This window comes from Lagenorhynchus albirostris, chromosome 2, assembly GCF_949774975.1.
Source record: "Lagenorhynchus albirostris chromosome 2, mLagAlb1.1, whole genome shotgun sequence".
Taxonomy (NCBI): domain Eukaryota; kingdom Metazoa; phylum Chordata; class Mammalia; order Artiodactyla; family Delphinidae; genus Lagenorhynchus; species Lagenorhynchus albirostris.
Genome location: NC_083096.1, coordinates 64,691,632 through 64,710,841, shown reverse-complemented (window position 1 = coordinate 64,710,841; position 19,210 = coordinate 64,691,632).

Below are 19,210 nucleotides of genomic sequence, written 5' to 3'. Positions count from 1 at the left end.
CAGAGCTGTCCCAAACTTTGGGGTGGCTGTGTCTTTTTGATTTTAATTTCCCTAAGCTATAGGACCATAAGTGGAAGTGCCCTACGCTCTGTTGCTTGTTTTTTAGATGTTTCAGGAAACACCATACACTTCTCCAGAGTGGCTGTTGGCAATTTACATCCCGCCCATCAGCATAACAAGGCTCCCAGTTCTCCATGGCCTGTCCTGCCTTTCTGGATTTTACACTTTTTTCAGATGGCCCTTTTGACCGGGGGGCAGTGAGACTTCATTGTAGTGCAGATTTCCTTTGCAAGCTTGCTTGGTTGGCCAAAAAGGGCGTTTGCGTTTATTCCTGAATATATTCAGGAAAAAACGCATACGCCCTTTTTGGCCAAGTGCATCATTGTGGACGTTCTGCCTCTTTTCCTATGCTTTACCTGCAATTCCAGTCTACCTCCTGAAATCGGTTTCCTGCAATTCTGCCCTGCTCTCAAGTCCTCTTGGCAACCTTACTTCAATATATTTTTGGACAATAGTTGTCATTTATAACTCTACAGGTTTGTGAATTACAGAGCCCCTGAGCTCCTTTCTTCTACTCGCTTTCTTGTGAGCTGGCCGCAACACCGCAGGATTGCTTCAGGCCCTAGTGTGGTTCCAGCACGGCACGCGGAGCCTTTGGTTAATTCCTCTTCCTGGTGGGAAATGAGAGTTAAATTCGCCCGCCCCGACACCTTCAGCTAGTCTCTTACTGGTCCTCCCTATTCCTGTTCATTTTCCTCAGATATTGCAAACTGGGCCAAACAGGAGGTTAAAGGCACTGACTCTCCACGTGGGGAGAGTGTTAGTAAAGCTTCTGGAATGTTGCACCCGAGTACCAGGAGATGAAAACTGACACATTTGAACACGTTTCCCGATCACACGGTGGCTCATACTCTGGGTTCCACATGCATGTTTTAGCTGAAGGAAGAATCCGTTAAACCTGGAGAGTTGAGACCCATGGAATGGGTACCATGCAATATGACTTCAAAGGGTCTGCATTTGCTCACCGAACCTCACCAATCCTATCACTGCTGCGTTTATGCTGCTGTACACACGCTTGATTCTCTTTCAGATACATATAAATCCATAGGTTTTAAGATTCTTACCAGTCATGTATATTCTTAGGCGTTTAATATGGGGTGTTGCGTCCACTTCATTGAGCAAGGAGTAGCTCTTGTCTATTACATATTTGGCTTATGGAACGGTATCTGTGCTAATTTCAATCTCTGGTTTTATGCAGCACCCCAACTCACCTTTCCCCTTAAGCAAGCATAAGTTGGTTTTCGACATTTGAGACCCTGTTCTGTTTTGTAATTCAGTTCCTGTGTGGCCAAGTTTACATTCCGTGTAGTAGTGATATCTTATGATGTTTCTTTTTCTGTGTGACTTATTTCACTTAGAATCATCGTACCTGAATCCACTCATTATGCTGCTACGGGCCTGATGACATAGATTTCATTGCTGAGTGATATTGCATTGCACGTAAGTACCACAACTTCTTTATCCATTTTTCGCTTTCTGTGATATTGAACTTGTACCGTAAACGAGGTTCTTGTAAACAGAGCCGTTCCAAACTTTGGGGTGGCTGTGTCTTTTTGATTTTAATTTCCCTAAGCTATAGGACCATAAGTGGAAGTGCCCTACGCTCTGTTGCTTTATTTTTTAGATGTTTCAGGAAACACCATACACTTCTCCAGAGTGGCTGTTGGCAATTTACATCCCCCCCATCAGCATAACAAGGCTCCCAGTTCTCCATGGCCTGTCCTGCCTTTCTGGATTTTACACTTTTTTCAGATGGCCCTTTTGACTGGGGGGCAGTGAGACTTCATTGTAGTGCAGATTTCCTTTGCAAGCTTGCTTGGTTGGCCAAAAAGGGCGTATGCGTTTTTTCCTGAATATATTCAGGAAAAAACGCATACGCCCTTTTTGGCCAAGTGCATCATTGTGGACATTCTGCCTCTTTTCCTATGTTTTACATGCAATTCCAGTCTACCTCCTGAAATCGGTGTCCTGCAATTCTGCCCTGCTTTCAAGTCTTCTTGGCAGCCTTACTTCCATATATTTTTGGACGATAGCTGTCATTTATAACTCGGCAAGTTTTTGAATTACAGTGCCCCTGAGGTCCTTTCTTCAATTCGCTTTCTTGTGAGCTGGCCGCAACACCGCAGGATTGCTTCAGGCCCTAGTGTGGTTCCGACATGGCATGCTGAGCCTTTCGTTACTTCCACTTCCTGCTGGGAAATGAGAGTTAAATTTGCCCGTCCAGACATCTCCAGCTAGTCTCTCATTGGTTCTTCGTATTGCTGTTCATTTTCAACAGAAATTGCAAACTGGGCCAAACAGGAGGTTAAAGGCACTGACTCTCCAAGTGGGGAGAGTGTTAGTAAAGCGTCTGGAATGTTGCACCCGAGTACCAGGGGATGAAAACCGAGACACATTTGAAAACGTTTCCCGATCACACGGGGGATCATACTCTTGGTTCCACATGCATGTTTCAGCTGAAGGAAGAATCCCTTAAATCTGGAGAGTTGAGACCCATGGAATGGGAACCATGCAATATGACTTCAAAGGGTCTGCATTTGCTCACCGAACCTCACCAATCCTATCACTGCTGCGTTTATGCCGCTGTACACATGCCTGATTCTCTTTTGCAGACATATAAATCCATAGGTTTTAAGATTCTTACTAGTCAGGTATATTCTTAGGCATTTAATATGGGGTGTTGAGTCCACGTCGTTGAGCAAGGAGTAGCTCTTTTCTATTAAATATTTGGCTTATGAAACGGTATCTGTGCTAATTTCAATCTGTGGTTTTATGCAGCACCCCAACTCACCTTTCCCCTTAAGCAAGCGTAAGTTGGTTTTCTACATTTGACACCCTGTTCTATTTTGTAATTCAGTTCCTATGTAGCCAAGATTACATTTCGTGTAGTAGTGATATCTTATGATGTTTCTTTTTCTGTGTGACTTATTTCACTTAGAATCATCGTACCTGAATCCACTCATTATGCTGCTACGGGCCTGATGACATAGATTTCATTGCTGAGTGATATTGCATTGTACGTAAGTACCACAACTTCTTTATCCATTTTTCGCTTTCTGTGATACTGAATTGTACCGTAAACGAGGTTCTTGTAAACAGAGCCATCCCAAACTTTGGGGTGGCTGTGTCTGTTTTATTTTAATTTCCCTAAGCTATAGGACCATAAGTGGAAGTGCCCTAGGCTCTGTTGCTTTGTTTTTTAGATGTTTCAGGAAACACCATACACTTCTCCAGAGTGGCTGTTGGCAATTTACATCCCGCACATCAGCATAACAAGGCTCCCAGTTCTCCATGGCCTGTCCTGCCTTTCTGGATTTTACACATTTTTCAGATGGCCCTTTTGACTGGGGGGCAGTGAGACTTCATTGTAGTGCAGATTTCCTTTGCAAGCTTGCTTGGTTGGCCAAAAAGGGCGTATGCATTTTTTCCTGAATATATTCAGGAAAAAACGCATACGCCCTTTTTGGCCAAGTGCATCATTGTGGACATTCTGCCTCTTTTCCTATGTTTTACATGCAATTCCAGTCTACCTCCTGAAATCGGTTTCCTGCAATTCTGCCCCGCTTTCAAGTCCTCTTGGCAGCCTTACTTCAATATATTTTTGGATGATAGCTGTCATTTATAACTCTGCAGGTTTGTGAATGACAGTGCCCCTGAGCTCCTTTCTTCAACTCGCTATCTTGTGAGCTGGCCGCAACACCGCAGGATTGCTTCAGACCCTAGTGTGTTCCGGCACGGCATGCTGAGCCTTTGGTTAATTCCTCTTCCTGGTGGGAAATGAGAGTTAAATTTGCCCGTCCAGACACCTCCAGCTAGTCTCTCATTGGTTCTCCCTATTCCTGTTCATCTTACGCAGAAATTGCAAACTGGGCCAAACAGGAGCTTAAAGGCACTGACTCTCCAAGTGGGGAGAGTGTTAGTAAAGCGTCTGGAATGTTGCACCCGTGTACCATGGGACGAAAACTGAGACATATTTCAACAAGTTTCCCGACAACATGGCGGATCATACTCTGGGTTCTACATGCATGTTTTAGCTGAAGGAAGAATCCCTTAAACCTGGAGAGTTGAGACCCATGGAATGGGTACCATGCAATATGACTTCAAAGGGTCTGCATTTGCTCACCGAACCTCACCAATCCTATCACTGCTGCGTTTATGCTGCTGTACACACGCTTGATTCTCTTTCAGATACATATAAATCCATAGGTTTTAAGATTCTTACCAGTCATGTATATTCTTAGGCGTTTAATATGGGGTGTTGCGTCCACTTCATTGAGCAAGGAGTAGCTCTTGTCTATTACATATTTGGCTTATGGAACGGTATCTGTGCTAATTTCAATCTCTGGTTTTATGCAGCACCCCAACTCACCTTTCCCCTTAAGCAAGCATAAGTTGGTTTTCGACATTTGAGACCCTGTTCTGTTTTGTAATTCAGTTCCTGTGTGGCCAAGTTTACATTCCGTGTAGTAGTGATATCTTATGATGTTTCTTTTTCTGTGTGACTTATTTCACTTAGAATCATCGTACCTGAATCCACTCATTATGCTGCTACGGGCCTGATGAGATAGATTTCATTGCTGAGTGATATTGCATTGCACGTAAGTACCACAACTTCTTTATCCATTTTTCGCTTTCTGTAATATTGAACTTGTACCGTAAACGAGTTTCTTGTAAACAGAGCCGTTCCAAACTTTGGGGTGGCTGTGTCTTTTTGATTTTAATTTCCCTAAGCTATAGGACCATAAGTGGAAGTGCCCTAGGCTGTGTTGCTTTATTTTTTAGATGTTTCAGGAAACACCATACACTTCTCCAGAGTGGCTGTTGGCGATTTACATCCCACCCATCAGCATAACAAGGCTCCCAGTTCTCCATGGCCTGTCCTGCCTTTCTGGATTTTACACTTTTTTCAGATGGCCCTTTTGACCGGGGGGCAGTGAGACTTCATTGTAGTGCAGATTTCCTTTGCAAGCTTGCTTGGTTGGCCAAAAAGGGCGTATGCGTTTTTTCCTGAATATATTCAGGAAAAAACGCATACGCCCTTTTTGGCCAAGTGCATCATTGTGGACGTTCTGCCTCTTTTCCTATGCTTTACCTGCAATTCCAGTCTACCTCCTGAAATCGGTTTCCTGCAATTCTGCCCCGCTTTCAAGTCCTCTTGGCAGCCTTACTTCAATATATTTTTGGATGATAGCTGTCATTTATAACTCTGCAGGTTTGTGAATGACAGTGCCCCTGAGCTCCTTTCTTCAACTCGCTATCTTGTGAGCTGGCCGCAACACCGCAGGATTGCTTCAGACCCTAGTGTGTTCCGGCACGGCATGCTGAGCCTTTGGTTAATTCCTCTTCCTGGTGGGAAATGAGAGTTAAATTTGCCCGTCCAGACACCTCCAGCTAGTCTCTCATTGGTTCTCCCTATTCCTGTTCATCTTACGCAGAAATTGCAAACTGGGCCAAACAGGAGCTTAAAGGCACTGACTCTCCAAGTGGGGAGAGTGTTAGTAAAGCGTCTGGAATGTTGCACCCGTGTACCATGGGACGAAAACTGAGACATATTTCAACAAGTTTCCCGACAACATGGCGGATCATACTCTGGGTTCTACATGCATGTTTTAGCTGAAGGAAGAATCCCTTAAACCTGGAGAGTTGAGACCCATGGAATGGGTACCATGCAATATGACTTCAAAGGGTCTGCATTTGCTCACCGAACCTCACCAATCCTATCACTGCTGTGTTTGTGCCGCTGTCCACACGCTTGATTCTCTTTCGGAGACATATAAATCCATAGGTTTTAAGATTCTTACTAGTCAGGTATATTCTTAAGCGTTTAATATAGGGTGTTGTGTCCACTTCATTGAGCAAAGAGTAGCTCTTGTCTATTACATATTTGGCTTATGGAACGGTGTCTCTGCTAATTTCAATCTCTGGTTTTATGCAGCACCCCAACTCACCTTTCCCCTTAAGCAAGCATAAGTTGGTTTTCTACATTTGAGACCCTGTTCTGTTTTGTAATTTAGTTCCTGTGTGGCCAAGTTTACATTCCGTGTAGTAGTGATATCTTATGATGTTTGTTTTTCTGTGTGACTTATTTCACTTAGAATCATCGTACCTGAATCCACTCATTATGCTGCTACGAGCCTGATGACATAGATTTCATTGCTGAGTGATATTGCATTGCACGTAAGTACCACAACTTCTTTATCCATTTTTCGCTTTCTGTAATATTGAACTTGTACCGTAAACGAGTTTCTTGTTAACAGAGCCGTTCCAAACTTTGGGGTGGCTGTGTCTTTTTGATTTTAATTTCCCTAAGCTATAGGACCATAAGTGGAAGTGCCCTAGGCTGTGTTGCTTTATTTTTTAGATGTTTCAGGAAACACAATACACTTCTCCAGAGTGGCTGTTGGCGATTTACATCCCACCCATCAGCATAACAAGGCTCCCAGTTCTCCATGGCCTGTCCTGCCTTCTGGATTTTACACTTTTTTCAGATGGCCCTTTTGACCGGGGGGCAGTGAGACTTCATTGTAGTGCAGATTTCCATTGCAAGCTTGCTTGGTTGGCCAAATAGGGCGTATGCGTTTTTTCCTGAATATATTCAGGAAAAAACGCATACGCCCTTTTTGGCCAAGTGCATCATTGTGGACGTTCTGCCTCTTTTCCTATGCTTTACCTGCAATTCCAGTCTACCTCCTGAAATCGGTTTCCTGCAATTCTGCCCCGCTTTCAAGTCCTCTTGGCAACTTTACTTCAATATATTTTTGGACAATAGTTGTCATTTATAACTCTGCAGGTTTGTGAATTACAGAGCCCCTGAGCTCCTTTCTTCTACTCGCTTTCTAGTGAGCTGGCAGCAACACCGCAGGATTGCTTCAGGCCCTAGTGTGGTTCCAGCACGGCACGCTGAGCGTTTGGTTAATTCCTCTTCCTGGTGGGAAATGAGAGTTAAATTTGCCCGTCCAGACACCTCCAGCTAGTCTCTCATTGGTTCTCCCTATTCCTGTTCATTTTCCGCTGAAATTGCAAACTGGGCCTAATAGGAGGTTAAAGGCACTGACTCTCCACGTGGGGAGAGTGTTAGTAAAGCGTCTGGAATGTTGCACCCGAGTACCAGGGGACGAAAACTGAGACACATTTGAACACGTTTTCCGAACACACGGTGGATCATACTCTGGGTTCCACATGCATGTTTTAGCTGAAGGAAGAATCCCTTAAACATGGAGAGTTGAGACCCATGGAATGGGTACCATGCAATATGATTTCAAAGGGTCTGCATTTGCTCACCGAACCTCACCAATCCTATCACTGCTGCGTTTATGCCACTGTACACACGCTAGACTCTCTTTCGGAGACATATAAATCCATAGGTTTTAAGATTTTTACTAGTCAGGTATATTCTTAGGCGTTTAATATGGGGTGTTGAGTCCACGTCGTTTAGCAAGGAGTAGCTCTTGTCTATTAGATATTTGGCTTATGGAACGGTATCTGTGCTAATTTCAATCTCTGGTTTTATGCAGCACCCCAACTCACCTTTCCCCTTAAGCAAGCATAAGTTGGTTTTCTACATTTGAGACCCTGTTCTATTTTGTAATTCAGTTCCTGTGCGGCCAAGATTACATTTTGTGTAGTAGTGATATCTTATGATGTTTCTTTTTCTGTGTGACTTATTTCACTTAGAATCATCATACCTGCATCCACTCATTATGCTGCTACGGGCCTGATGACATAGATGTCATTGCTGAGTGATATTGCATTGTACGTAAGTACCACAACTTCTTTATCCATGTTTCGCTTTCTGTGATATTGAACTTGTACCGTAAACGAGGTTCTGTAAACAGAGCCGTCCCAAACTTTGGGGTGGCTGTGTCTTTTTGATTTTAATTTCCCTAAGCTATAGGACCATAAGTGGAAGTGCCCTAGGCTCTGTTGCTTTGTTTTCTAGATGTTTCAGGAAACACCATACACTTCTCCAGAGTGGCTGTTGGCAATTTACATCCCACCCATCAGCATAACAAGGCTCCCAGTTCTCCATGGCCTGTCCTGCCTTTCTGGATTTTACACTTTTTTCAGATGGCCCTTTTGACCTGGGGGCAGTGAGACTTCATTGTAGTGCAGATTTCGTTTGCAAGCTTGCTTGGTTGGCCAAAAAGTGCGTGTGCGTTTTTTCCTGAGTATATTCAGGAAAAAACGCATACGCACTTTTTGGCCAAGTGCATCATTGTGCACGTTCTGCCTCTTTTCTTTGCTTTACATGCAATTCCAGTCTACCTCCTGAAATGGGTTTCTTGCAATTCTGCCCCGCTTTCAAGTCCTCTTGGCAACCTTACTTCAATATATTTTTGGACGATAGCTGTCATTTATATCTCTGCAGGTTTGTGAATTACAGTGCCCCTGAGCTCCTTTCTTCAACTCGCTTTCTTGTGAGCTGGCCGCAACATCGCAGGATTGCTTCAGGCCCTATTGTGGTTCCGGCACGGCACGCTGAGCCTTTGGTTAATTCCTGTTCCTGGTGGGAAATGAGAGTTAAATTTGCCCGTCCAGACACCTCCAGCTAGTCTCTCATTGGTTCTCCCTATTCCTGTTCATTTTCCACAGAAATTGCCAACTGGGCCAAACAGGAGGTTAAAGGCACTGACTCTCCACGTGGGGAGAGTGTTAGTAAAGCGTCTGGAATGTTGCACCCGAGTACCAGGGGACGAAAACTGAGAGGCATTTGAACACGTTTCCCGATCACACGGTGGATCATACTCTGGGTTCCACACACATGTTTTAGCTGAAGGAAGAATCCCTTAAACCTGCAGACTGGAGACCCATGGAATGGGTACCATGCAATATGACTTGAAAGGATCTGCATTTGCTCACCGAACCTCACCAATCCTATAACTGCTGCGTTTATGCCGCTGTACACACGCTTGATTCTCTTTCGGAGACATATAAATCCATAGGTTTTAAGATTCTTACTAGTCAGGTATATTCTTAGGCGTTTAATATGGGGTGTTGAGTCCACTTTGTTGAGCAAGGAGTAGCTCTTGTCTATTACATATTTGGCTTATGGAACGGTATCTGTCTACTTTAAATCTCTGGTTTTATGCAGCACCCCAACTCACCTTTCCCCTTAAGCAAGCATAAGTTGGTTTTCTACATTTGAGACCCTGTTCTGTTTGGTAATTCAGTTCCTGTGTGGCCAAGTTTACATTCCGTGTAGTAGTGATATCTTATGATGTTTCTTTTTCTGTGTGACTTATTTCACTTAGAATCATCGTACCTGAATCCACTCATTATGCTTCTACGGGCCTGATGACATAGATTTCATTCCTGAGTGATATTGCATTGCACGTAAGTACCACAACTTCTTTATCCATTTTTCGCTTTCTGTGATATTGAACTTGTACCGTAAACGAGGTTCTTCTAAACAGAGCCGTCCCAAACTTTGGGGTGGCTGTGTCTTTTTTATTTTAATTTCCCTAAGCTATAGGACCATAAGTGGAAGTGCCCTAGGCTCTGTTGCTTTGTTTTTTAGATGTTTCAGGAAACACCATACACTTCTCCAGAGTGGCTGTTGGCGATTTACATCCCACCCATCAGCATAAGAAGGCTCCCAGTTCTCCATGGCCTGTCCTGCCTTTCTGGATTTTACACTTTTTTCAGATGGCCCTTTTGACCGGGGGGGGGGGGGGGGGTGGGGGTGGGGCAGTGACACTTCATTGTAGTGCAGATTTCCTTTGCAAGCTTGCTTGGTTGGCCAAAAGGGCCTATGTTTTTTTTCCTGAATATATTCAGGAAAAAACGCATACGCCCTTTTTGGCCAAGTGCATCATTGTGGACGTTCTGTCTCTTTTCCTATGCTTTACCTGCAATTCCAGTCTACCTCCTGAAATCGGTTTCCTGCAATTCTGCCCCGCTTTCAAGTCCTCTTGGCAGCCTTACTTCCATATATTTTTGGACAATAGTTGTCATTTATAACTCTACTGGTTTGTGAATTACAGAGCCCCTGAGCTCCTTTCTTCTCCTCGCTTTCTTGTGACCTGGCCGCAACACCGCATGATTGCTTCAGGTCCTAGTGTGGTTCCAGCACGGCACGCGGAGCCTCTGGTTAATTCCTCTTCCTGGTGGGAAATGAGAGTTAAATTCTCCCGCCCCGACACCACCAGCTAGTCTCTCATTGGTTCTCCCTATTCCTGTTCATTTTCCTTAGATATTGCAAACTGGGCCAAACAGGAGGTTAAAGGCACTGACTCTCCACGTGGGGAGAGTGTTAGTAAAGCTTCTGGAATGTTGCACCCGAGTACCAGGAGACTAAAACTGACACATTTGAACACGTTTCCCGATCACACGGTGGCTCATACTCTGGGTTCCACATGCATGTTTTAGCTGAAGGAAGAATCCGTTAAACCTGGAGAGTTGAGACCCATGGAATGGGTACCATGCAATATGACTTCAAAGGGTCTGCATTTGCTCACCGAACCTCACCAATCCTATCACTGCTGCGTTTATGCTGCTGTCCACATGCTTGATTCTCTTTCAGATACATATAAATCCATAGGTTTTAAGATTCTTACCAGTCATGTATATTCTTAGGCGTTTAATATGGGGTGTTGCGTCCACTTCATTGAGCAAGGAGTAGCTCTTCTCTATGACATATTTGGCTTATGGAACGGTATCTGTGCTAATTTCAATCTCTGGTTTTATGCAGCACCCCAACTCACCTTTCCCCTTAAGCAAGCATAAGTTGGTTTTCGACATTTGAGACCCTGTTCTGTTTGGTAATTCAGTTCCTGTGTGGCCAAGTTTACATTCCGTGTAGTAGTGATATCTTATGATGTTTCTTTTTCTGTGTGACTTATTTCACTTAGAATCATCGTACCTGAATCCACTCATTATGCTGCTACGGGCCTGATGACATCGCTTTCATTGACGAGTGATATTGCATTGCACGTAAGTACCACAACTTCTTTATCCATTTTTCGCTTTCTGTGATATTGAACTTGTACCGTAAACGAGGTTCTTGTAAACAGAGCCGTCCCAAACTTTGGGGTGGCTGTGTCTTTTTGATTTTAATTTCCCTAAGCTATAGGACCATAAGTGGAAGTGCCCTACGCTCTGTTGCTTGTTTTTTAGATGTTTCAGGAAACACCATACACTTCTCCAGAGTGGCTGTTGGCAATTTACATCCCGCCCATCAGCATAACAAGGCTCCCAGTTCTCCATGGCCTGTCCTGCCTTTCTGGATTTTACACTTTTTTCAGATGGCCCTTTTGACTGGGGGGCAGTGAGACTTCATTGTAGTGCAGATTTCCTTTGCAAGCTTGCTTGGTTGGCCAAAAAGGGCGTATGCGTTTTTTCCTGAATATATTCAGGAAAAAACGCATACGCCCTTTTTGGCCAAGTGCATCATTGTGGACATTCTGCCTCTTTTCCTATGCTTTGCATGCAATTCCAGTCTACCTCCTGAAATCGGTGTCCTGCAATTCTGCCCTGCTTTCAAGTCTTCTTGGCAGCCTTACTTCCATATATTTTTGGACGATAGCTGTCATTTATAACTCGGCAAGTTTTTGAATTACAGTGCCCCTGAGGTCCTTTCTTCAATTCGCTTTCTTGTGAGCTGGCCGCAACACCGCAGGATTGCTTCAGGCCCTAGTGTGGTTCCGACATGGCATGCTGAGCCTTTCGTTACTTCCACTTCCTGCTGGGAAATGAGAGTTAAATTTGCCCGTCCAGACATCTCCAGCTAGTCTCTCATTTTTTCTTCATATTGCTGTTCATTTTCAACAGAAATTGCAAACTGGGCCCAACAGGAGGTTAAAGGCACTGACTCTCCAAGTGGGGAGAGTGTTAGTAAAGCGTCTGGAATGTTGCACCCGAGTACCAGGGGACGAAAACCGAGACACATTTGAAAACGTTTCCCGATCACACGGGGGATCATACTCTTGGTTCCACATGCATGTTTCAGCTGAAGGAAGAATCCCTTAAATCTGGAGAGTTGAGACCCATGGAATGGGAACCATGCAATATGACTTCAAAGGGTCTGCATTTGCTCACCGAACCTCACCAATCCTATCACTGCTGCGTTTATGCCGCTGTACACATGCCTGATTCTCTTTTGCAGACATATAAATCCATAGGTTTTAAGATTCTTACTAGTCAGGTATATTCTTAGGCATTTAATATGGGGTGTTGAGTCCACGTCGTTGAGCAAGGAGTAGCTCTTTTCTATTAAATATTTGGCTTATGAAACGGTATCTGTGCTAATTTCAATCTCTGGTTTTATGCAGCACCCCAACTCACCTTTCCCCTTAAGCAAGCGTAAGTTGGTTTTCTACATTTGACACCCTGTTCTATTTTGTAATTCAGTTCCTATGTAGCCAAGATTACATTTCGTGTAGTAGTGATATCTTATGATGTTTCTTTTTCTGTGTGACTTATTTCACTTAGAATCATCATACCTGAATCCACTCATTATGCTGCTACGGGCCTGATGACATAGATTTCATTGCTGAGTGATATTGCATTGTACGTAAGTACCACAACTTCTTTATCCATTTTTCGCTTTCTGTGATACTGAATTGTACCGTAAACGAGGTTCTTGTAAACAGAGCCATCCCAAACTTTGGGGTGGCTGTGTCTGTTTTATTTTAATTTCCCTAAGCTATAGGACCATAAGTGGAAGTGCCCTAGGCTCTGTTGCTTTGTTTTTTAGATGTTTCAGGAAACACCATACACTTCTCCAGAGTGGCTGTTGGCAATTTACATCCCGCACATCAGCATAACAAGGCTCCCAGTTCTCCATGGCCTGTCCTGCCTTTCTGGATTTTACACATTTTTCAGGTGGCCCTTTTGACTGGGGGGCAGTGAGACTTCATTGTAGTGCAGATTTCCTTTGCAAGCTTGCTTGGTTGGCCAAAAAGTGCGTATGCATTTTTTCCTGAATATATTCAGGAAAAAACGCATACGCCGTTTTTGGCCAAGTGCATCATTGTGGACATTCTGCCTCTTTTCCTATGTTTTACATGCAATTCCAGTCTACCTCCTGAAATCGGTTTCCTGCAATTCTGCCCCGCTTTCAAGTCCTCTTGGCAGCCTTACTTCAATATATTTTTGGATGATAGCTGTCATTTATAACTCTGCAGGTTTGTGAATGACAGTGCCCCTGAGCTCCTTTCTTCAACTCGCTATCTTGTGAGCTGGCCGCAAGACCGCAGGATTGCTTCAGACCCTAGTGTGTTCCGGCACGGCATGCTGAGCCTTTGGTTAATTCCTCTTCCTGGTGGGAAATGAGAGTTAAATTTGCCCGTCCAGACACCTCCAGCTAGTCTCTCATTGGTTCTCCCTATTCCTGTTCATCTTACGCAGAAATTGCAAACTGGGCCAAACAGGAGCTTAAAGGCACTGACTCTCCAAGTGGGGAGAGTGTTAGTAAAGCGTCTGGAATGTTGCACCCGTGTACCATGGGACGAAAACTGAGACATATTTCAACAAGTTTCCCGATAACATGGCGGATCATACTCTGGGTTCTACATGCATGTTTTAGCTGAAGGAAGAATCCCTTAAACCTGGAGAGTTGAGACCCATGGAATGGGTACCATGCAATATGACTTCAAAGGGTCTGCATTTGCTCACCGAACCTCACCAATCCTATCACTGCTGTGTTTGTGCCGCTGTCCACACACTTGATTCTCTTTCGGAGACATATAAATCCATAGGTTTTAAGATTCTTACTAGTCAGGTATATTCTTAAGCGTTTAATATAGGGTGTTGTGTCCACTTCGTTGAGCAAACAGTAGCTCTTGTCTATTACATATTTGGCTTATGGAACGGTGTCTCTGCTAATTTCAATCTCTGGTTTTATGCAGCACCCCAACTCACCTTTCCCCTTAAGCAAGCATAAGTTGGTTTTCTACATTTGAGACCCTGTTCTGTTTTGTAATTTAGTTCCTGTGTGGCCAAGTTTACATTCTGTGTAGTAGTGATATCTTATGATGTTTCTTTTTCTGTGTGACTTATTTCACTTAGAATCATCTACCTGAATGCACTCATTATGCTGCTACGGGCCTGATGACATAGATTTCATTGCTGAGTGATATTGCATTGCACGTAAGTACCACAACTTCTTTATCAATTTTTCGCTTTCTGTAATATTGAACTTGTACCGTAAACGAGTTTCTTGTAAACAGAGCCGTTCCAAACTTTGGGGTGGCTGTGTCTTTTTGATTTTAATTTCCCTAAGCTATAGGACCATAAGTGGAAGTGCCCTAGACTGTGTTGCTTTATTTTTTAGATGTTTCAGGAAACACCATACACTTCTCCAGAGTGGCTGTTGGCGATTTACATCCCGCCCATCATCATAACAAGGCTCCCAGTTCTCCATGGCCTGTCCTGCCTTTCTGGATTTTACACTTTTTTCAGATGGCCCTTTTGACCGGGGGGCAGTGAGACTTCATTGTAGTGCAGATTTCCTTTGCAAGCTTGCTTGGTTGGCCAAAAAGGGCGTATGCGTTTTTTCCTGAATATATTCAGGAAAAAACGCATACGCCCTTTTTGGCCAAGTGCATCATTGTGGACGTTCTGCCTCTTTTCCTATGCTTTACCTGCAATTCCAGTCTACCTCCTGAAATCGGTTTCCTGCAATTCTGCCCCGCTTTCAAGTCCTCTTGGCAACCTTACTTCAATATATTTTTGGACAATAGTTGTCATTTATAACTCTACAGGTTTGTGAATTACAGAGCCCCTGAGCTCCTTTCTTCTACTCGCTTTCTTGTGAGCTGGCCGCAACACCGCTGGATTGCTTCAGGCCCTAGTGTGGTTCCAGCACGGCACGCGGAGCCTTTGGTTAATTCCTCTTCCTGGTGGGAAATGAGAGTTAAATTCGCCCGCCCCGACACCTCCAGCTAGTCTCTTACTGGTTCTCCCTATTCCTGTTCATTTTCCTCAGATATTGCAAACTGGGCCAAACAGGAGGTTAAAGGCACTGACTCTCCACGTGGGGAGAGTGTTAGTAAAGCGTCTGGAATGTTGCACCCGAGTACCAGGAGATGAAAACTGAGACACATTTGAACACGTTTCCCGATCACACGGTGGATCATACTCTGGGTTCCACATGCATGTTTTAGCTGAAGGAAGAATCCCTTAAACCTGGAGAGTTGAGACCCATGGAATGGGTACCATGCAATATGACTTCAAAGGGTCTGCATTTGCTCACGGAACCTCACCAATCCTATCACTGCTGCGTTTATGCTGCTGTACACACGCTTGATTCTCTTTCAGATACATATAAATCCATAGGTTTTAAGATTCTTTCCAGTCATGTATATTCTTAGGCGTTTAATATGGGGTGTTGCGTCCACTTCATTGAGCAAGGAGTAGCTCTTGTCTATTACATATTTGGCTTATGGAACGGTATCTGTGCTAATTTCAATCTCTGGTTTTATGCAGCACCCCAACTCACCTTTCCCCTTAAGCAAGCATAAGTTGGTTTTCGACATTTGAGACCCTGTTCTGTTTTGTAATTCAGTTCCTGTGTAGCCAAGTTTACATTCCGTGTATTAGTGATATCTTATGATGTTTCTTTTTCTGTGTGACTTATTTCACTTAGAATCATCGTAGCTGAATTCACTCATTATGCTGCTATGTGCCTGATGACATCGCTTTCATTGCTGAGTGATATTACATTGTACGTAAGTACCACAACTTCTTTATCCATGTTTCGCTTTCTGTGATATTGAACTTGTACCGTAAACGAGGTTCTGTAAACAGAGCCGTCCCAAACTTTGGGGTGGCTGTGTCTTTTTGATTTTAATTTCCCTAAGCTATAGGACCATAAGTGGAAGTGCCCTAGGCTCTGTTGCTTTGTTTTCTAGATGTTTCAGGAAACACCATACACTTCTCCAGAGTGGCTGTTGGCAATTTACATCCCGCCCATCAGCATAACAAGGCTCCCAGTTCTCCATGGCCTGTCCTGCCTTTCTGGATTTTACACTTTTTTCAGATGGCCCTTTTGACCGGGGGGCAGTGAGACTTCATTGTAGTGCCGATTTCCTTTGCAAGCTTGCTTGGTTGGCCAAAAAGTGCGTATGCGTTGTTTCCTGAATATATTCAGGAAACAACGCATACGCCACTTTAGGCCAAGTGCATCATTGTGGACGTTCTGCCTCTTTTCCTAGGCTTTACATGCAATTCCAGTCTACCTCGTGAAATTGGTTTCCTGCAATTCTGCCCCACTTTCAAGTCCTCTTGGCAGCCTTACGTCAATATATTTTTGGACGATAGCTGTCATTTATAACTCTGCAGGTTTGTGAATGACAGTGGCCCTGAGCTCTATTCTTCAACTCGCTTTCTTGTGAGCTGGCCGCAACACCGCAGGATTGCTTCAGGCCCTAGTGTGGTTACAGCATGGCACACTGAGCCTTTGGTAAATTCCTCTTCCTGGTGGGAAATGAGAGTTAACTTTGCCCGTCCACACACCTCCAGGTAGTCTCTCATTGGTTCTCCCTATTCCTGTTCATTTTCCGCAGAAATTGCAAACTGGGCCAAACAGGAGGTTAAAGGCACTGACTCTCCAAGTGGGGAGAGTGTTAGTAAAGCGTCTGGAATGTTGCACCCGAGTACCAGGGGACGAAAACTGAGAGACATTTGAACACGTTTCCCGATCACACGGTGGATCATACTCTGGGTTCCACACACATGTTTTAGCTGAAGGAAGAATCCCTTAAACCTGGAGAGTGGAGACCCATGGAATTGGTACCATGCAATATGACTTGAAAGGATCTGCATTTGCTCACCGAACCTCACCAATCCTATAACTGCTGCGTTTATGCCGCTGTACACACGCTTGATTCTCTTTCGGAGACATATAAATCCATAGGTTTTAAGATTCTTACTTGTCAGGTATATTCTTAGGCGTTTAATATGGGGTGTTGAGTCCACTTTGTTGAGCAAGGAGTAGCTCTTGTCTATTACAGATTTGGCTTATGGAACGGTATCTGTCTAATTTAAATCTCTGGTTTTATGCAGCACCCCAACTCACCTTTCCCCTTAAGCAAGCATAAGTTGGTTTTCTACATTTGAGACCCTGTTATGTTTTGTAATTCAGTTCCTGTGTGGCCAAGTTTACATTCTGTGTAGTAGTGATATCTTATGATGTTTCTTTTTCTGTGTGACTTATTTCACTTACAATCATCGTACCTGAATCCACTCATTATGCTGCTACGGGCCTGATGACATAGATTTCATTGCTGAGTGATATTGCATTGCACATAAGTACCACAACTTCTTTATCCATTTTTCGCTTTCTGTGATATTGAACTTGTACCGTAAACGAGGTTCTGTAAACAGAGCCGTCCCAAACTTTGGGGTGGCTGTGTCTTTTTGATTTTAATTTCCCTAAGCTCTAGGACCATAAGTGGAAGTGTCCTAGGCTCTGTTGCTTTGTTTTTTAGATGTTTCAGGAAACACCATACACTTCTCCAGAGTGGCTGTTGGCAGTTTACATCCCACCCATCAGCATAACAAGGCTCCCAGTTCTCCATGGCCTGTCCTGCCTTTCTGGATTTTACACTTTTTTCAGATGGCCCTTTTGACCGGGGGGGGGGGGGCAGTGAGACTTCATTGTAGTGCAGATTTCCTTTGCAAGCTTGCTTGGTTGGCCAAAAAGGGCGTACGCGTTTTTTCCTGAATATATTCAGGAAAAAACGCATACGCCCTTTTTGGCCAAGTGCATCATTGTGGACGTTCTGCCTCTTTTCCTATGCTTTATATGCAATTCCAGTCTACCTCCTGAAATCGGTTTCCTGCAATTCTGCCCCGCTTTCAAGTCCTCTTGGCAGCCTGACTTCAATATATTTTTGGACTATAGCTGTCATTTGTAACTCTGCAGGTTTGTGAATGACAGTGCCCCTGAGCTCCTTTCTTCAACTCGCTTTCTTGTGAGCTGGCCGCAACACCGCAGGATTGCTTCAGGCCCTAATCTGGTTCCGGCACGGTACGCTGAGCCTTTGGTTAATTCCTCTTCCTGTTGGGAAATGAGAGTTAAATTTGCCCGTCCAGACACCTCCAGCTAGTCTCTCATTGCTTCTCCCTATTCCTGTTCATTTTCCGCAGAAATTGCAAACTGGGCCAAACAGGAGGTTAAAGGCACTTACTCTCTAAGTGGGGAGAGTGTTAGTTAAGCGTCTGGAATGTTGCACCCGAGTACCAGGGGACGAAACCTGAGACACATTTGAACACGTTTCCCGATGACATGGTGGATCATACTCTGGGTTCCACATGCATGTTTTAGCTGAAGGAAGAATCCCTTAAACATGGAGAGTTGAGACCAATGGAATGGGTACCATACAATATGACTTCAAAGGGTCTGCATTTGCTCTCCGAACCTCACCAATCCTATAACTGCTGCGTTTATGCCGCTGTCCACACGCTTGATTCTCTTTCGGAGACATATAAATCCATAGGTTTTAAGATTCTTACTAGTCAGGTATATTCTTAGGCGTTTAATATGGGGTGTTGAGTCCACATCGTTGAGCAAGGAGTAGCTCTTGTCTATTACATATTTGGCTTATGGAACGGTATCTGTGCTAATTTCAATCTCTGGTTTTATGCAGCACCCCAACTCACCTTTCCCCTTAAGCAAGCATAAGTTGGTTTTCTACATTTGAGACCCTGTTCTGTTTTGTAATTCAGTTCCTGTGTAGCCAAGTTTACATTCCGTGTATTAGTGATATCTTATGATGTTTGTTTTTCTGTGTGACTTATTTCACTTAGAATCATCGTACCTGAATCCACTCATTATGCTGCTACGGGCCTGATGACATAGATTTCATAGCTGAGTGATATTGCATTGTACATAAGTACCACAACTTCTTTCTCCATATTTCGCTTTCTGTGATATTGAACTTGTACCGTAAACGAGGTTCTTGTAAACAGAGCCGTCCCAAACCTTGGGGTGGCTGTGTCTTTTTTATTTTAATTTCCCTAAGCTATAGGACCATAAGTGAAGTGACCTAGGCTCTGTTCCTTGGTTTCTTAGATGTTTCAGGAAACACCATACACTTCTCCAGAGTGGCTGTTGGCAATTAACATCCCGCCCATCAGCATAACAAGGCTCCCAGTTCTCCATGGCCTTTCCTGCCTTTCTGGATTTTACAGTTTTTTCAGATGGACC